This window comes from Solanum pennellii, chromosome 4 (assembly GCF_001406875.1).
Source record: "Solanum pennellii chromosome 4, SPENNV200".
NCBI lineage: Eukaryota > Viridiplantae > Streptophyta > Magnoliopsida > Solanales > Solanaceae > Solanum > Solanum pennellii.
The window spans coordinates 52,825,907-52,830,598 of NC_028640.1; positions in this window are offsets into that span (position 1 = coordinate 52,825,907).

Genomic DNA, 4,692 nt, shown 5'->3' on the forward strand with positions numbered 1-4,692 from the left:
GATTTCAGGGTGAGCTATTGCTTCTAGCTTGGACTGGATCTTCCTCTTCATGTCTTGATGCCTTGAGATTCCGGCATGGACTAGCTTTTTACTTATTTTAGTTTCTAGATACTCTTAGATTAGTAATTTGAGGATAGATGTTCTTGTGGTGATGACTTCCAGGTTTTGGGAATGAATAGTATTGAGTTTTTATAAGTTATTTAATCGATTTTCATTAATGAGTTTTAAGTCTTCCGCATTTATTTTCTGTTTATTATGGTACAAATGTTGGGAATTGGATTGGTTGGTTCGCTCACATAGTAGGATAAGTGTGGGTGCCAGTCGCGGCCCGTTTTGAGTCGTGACAAAAATCGACTATATTAATCCTCACTATTCCATTTACGCTCAACTCATGTCATGATCATATCAAATAAAAAATAATGCACAATGACCATGAGGACCACAATGAATATATTAAAAAGATCAATAACGAACCAAAGAGTCATCCCATAGATCATTCAAAGAACAGACATTGAAACAGATTAATCAAAAACATCCATCCAGATTCACCTATGTTCACAAACTACTGGTCTTCACAGTGGCAAATGCATAATAACAGCCTTACGGCTGTATCAATATTCTTTTTACGATATCAACTATTTTTGCAAAAGATTATGATCTGATTAAAGAATAGTTAAGATAAAACAGGGTCGTAATATGGATTTTAACCTACACTATACACAACTTCTACTTTAGATGATGTACACTGTAATTTTGTTACCTCAGCGAGTACTTTGAAAGATTTTTTTATCTTCCGTTTCACAGGGCTTGGTTATCATTCTGACCAGTGTTGGAGACTGTCCAATAAAACCTTGATAAGCGGTATTTCAGCTGCTACTCCTGTTACATAATAAATCTTTACTGTCCTCAGGTGATTAAATGTCATATCCGAGAAACTTTCAGGAATATCATCAACAGCCTCCCGGCGCGCATGTTCAAAATATTTCTAAGAAAGATTAAGAAAAACCATCAGCCTTGAATTAAAATTGAAGATCATAAGAAATTCAAATACATAAGAAAAAGACAGAGAAAAGTAAACATCATTAACAACCTCGATTTCAATTTCTTCTTGGAGAGCTTCTTTTCATGCAAAGAGAAAACAAAAGATCAAAGAATACTCCTAGATTAATGCGAGATATGTGAAGGCATTTAAGATAGAAATGAACATGAGGGAGCTGGTCCAATATAAACGTCCTAGGAAGAAAATGTCGAAAATCAGGATGACTCAAAGTTATGAAAATGAAAGTTATGAAGCTATATTACCTGAACATACTCGTAATTCCAGCAGAGATTCTCAAGAGCAAGAATAGACTCAAAAATCTTGTCAACATCATGTTCTACCTCTACAGAAAATTCTGTAGGCTCATATGAAACTTCTGAAAGAAGAGGGACATTCTTTAAATGTAAAAACTTTATATTACCAGTGCAGATAATTGACCTTAGCTTGGGAGCACTAATTTCAATGTGATTTGTATTAGCGTCGTGTTGCAGCACTAAATCCTCAAGCAACGGGCAACGTGAGATTATACTAGTGCTAAGCTAATTAACTAATCAAATCCCTCAAAGACCAGATGAGGACGTATTTGACAGTCCTTTAGGAACAGATACCTCAATTGTGAACATGTAAAATATGTAGAAGACAATTCATATGACGTATCCTAAATGGAGGTTTAAGGACAAGTTGTTGAATGTCATTCCTAGAGAGGAAATATATCAAGTGATATCGAGTCCTCTGTTGTTTTCCATAGTGTTTGATCAAATTTCAGCTGTGGAAGTCTATGCCAATTATATTCCATTTCTTTGATAAGATGCTTGTCCTCACAACATTTCGTAAAGGCAACCTCGTTAGAATGTCATCAATTACATTATCAAGAAGGTTTCTAAGTACATCGCGGAGGTAAAAGTTATTTTTTTCCAATGTGGAAGCATAACATCAAATGACTACTACAACAAGAATCTGCAGAAAATAAACAAGAACACAATATGTAAGGAATCTCAAAACTGTCTGGTTAGAGTACACACTATCTAGTTTACTTGTGTACTGAAAAAGAGATTGTTTTCGAAAGACAAACCGCTCAAGTGTATCAAATCCAAGTAAAATATGTTTTTTTAGTTATCCAAAACTTAGAAACTTATTATTCTTATTTCAACCTAGTGAAAATCCTAATTCCGCCACTATTGAAACACAACCATGATAGACCTACACCTACCAACACACCATGTCCTAGAAAAACATTAACCCCATCAAGTTTTAAGCAAACCCCACTTCAATTTCATCATATTAAAGCATACCCAAAAAATTAAAAATGCAATCTTGATATCAAAATTCTATAGAACAAGAACCATAAACACCGAGAGTTTGTGTTAACAGAGAAGAAGAAGAACTTGAGAGAGGATGAATGTGAAGCACTCTGCTCTCTGTCTTCTCAAATGGAGGTGTTGGAAGAAACTGAAAAGACAAGCTTTTGAAATTATTTTATTTTGTATTAGGATGAATGTTAAATTATACTATTATAGTTTCGGTTTTGAAGTTAACAATTTCTTTTGTAACGAATGTTCAAAGTATTTTTTATTTATGTGAATTTTATAGTTTTTCGAAAATGTTGAAAATATATTTAATCTCTTATTCAATCACGGTATAATTATTAAAAAATAAAATAAATTAAAAAAATAAACTAAAGTCGAAATTGAAAAATCCAACTTTATATGATTTGGTTTAGTTTTTAGAACTAATAAGATGAAATAGTTAGTTTAGGTTTTTTCTAATTAAAAATTAAATCAAATCGAGCTTTGTGCCCCATCTGAAATAAAGAGCAAATTTGATTTCGTATTTAACAACCAAAATTTCTTTTTTTGTTTTTCTTAGTAATTCTAAGAGTATATATATTAACTCCCAATAATATACATTTTCTCGTTTAAATAATTTGTATATCATACGGTCAACTTTCATGTTCATGTATTTAATATATCATATTTAAGAGGCTTCACAAATATTAAAATAGAGAGAATATATATAGTAGCAAAAATAATTAAGGAAAAGATAATTAAGACACATTTAAAGTTTCATTTTCTTTTCCCTTTTGAGAGATTTATATGTAAATCATCATGTGTTTTTCATTTTCTACGTGAATTAGCCCGTGACAGTTCCAACTTCCAAAGCCATGTCTTATTTCAGAGATGAATCAATAACAAGAATGTCATGCAAAATCTTTTGTTAGTTCTACAACACACAAACAGAGTATTCAAAACATTCATCCAAGTTCACAATTCTATGTTTCCAAGGAGATAAAATCTTTATAGTACCTTAAAGCAAAGGCAAAACACAGGCTTGCTACTCCATCAACCAAACGTCTCGTTTCTGTTTGTACTTCCAAAATATTTTAGCAAAAGATAAAGAAGGATTGTGATAACGATACTAATCAACAAGATACACGACTTCTACTTTAGATTATGCCCGTTGAAACTTTGTTATCTCCGCGAGTACGTTGAGAGATTTGTTAGTTTCCATTTGACGAGGCTTGATTACCATTTTCACCAGTGCTGGAGCTTTTGCCAATAAAACCTTGATAAGCTGCATTTAAATCTCTTCTAATAGTACATCATAAAACTTAACTATTCTCAGATGATTAAATGTGATATCCAGGAATCTCATCAACAATCTCTTGGGGTACACATTCGAAATAATCTCCACCACTAAGGATACATTCCTAAGAAAAATCAAGAAAAAAACCATCAAGTCATTACATACGAATATAAAAACATGGAAAAGATAGAGAGAAAAATAAACATTAGTGACAACCTTAATTTCAATTTCTTCCAAATTTGGAGAGCTCCGTATTATGCAAAGAGAAAACGAAAGCTCTAAAAACTCTCCAAGAGTAATCCAAGACATGAATAGGCATTTCAGAAAGTTAAGAACTGATGGAAGCCTTGTTGGTATAACATTAGTTGATCCATTATCGACCTACGAATAAAATGACAAAAATCTGGATGACTGAAATTCCAAAAAAAAGCACATATGAAAATGCATTACCGTTAAGTAAAATGAAGGAACATTACCTCAAAAAGATCCCAGCTGAAACACTCGAGAGCAGGAATAGATGAGAGAATATTGAAAAAATCTTCCTCGTCCTCTAGAACTAATTATCTAGGCGCATACAAAACATTAGAAAGAACAGGGACATTTTCAAGATGTATCAATTGTATATCGCCACGAAAGACAAATGACCATAGCTTCGGAGCATTAATACTCATGAAGTACGGATTGTCTATGTCTTACAGCACCAAATCCTCAAGCAACGGCAAATTAGAGATCAAACTTTCAAATGTATCAGAAGATAACATGACAGATTTTAATATTAGCCTAATCAATTATTAAATCCCTTAAAGAAACATGGAAGCTGTATTTCACATTCCTTGAGATACAAATGCCTCAATGCGTAACAATTAAAAAAGAAGTTAGGCAACCTGTATGGACGATAAGTAAATAAAAGTTTAAGGACAAAATGTTGAAGATGATCAATGTCGAGGGAAAAACTCAAAAGATCAACATCAGGAAATACTATTAGACTAATAATATTGAGGGTGACCTTCAATATTGAGGGTGACCTTCAATAATATTCTCTCTATGAAACCTGAGGAAACTATCAATAA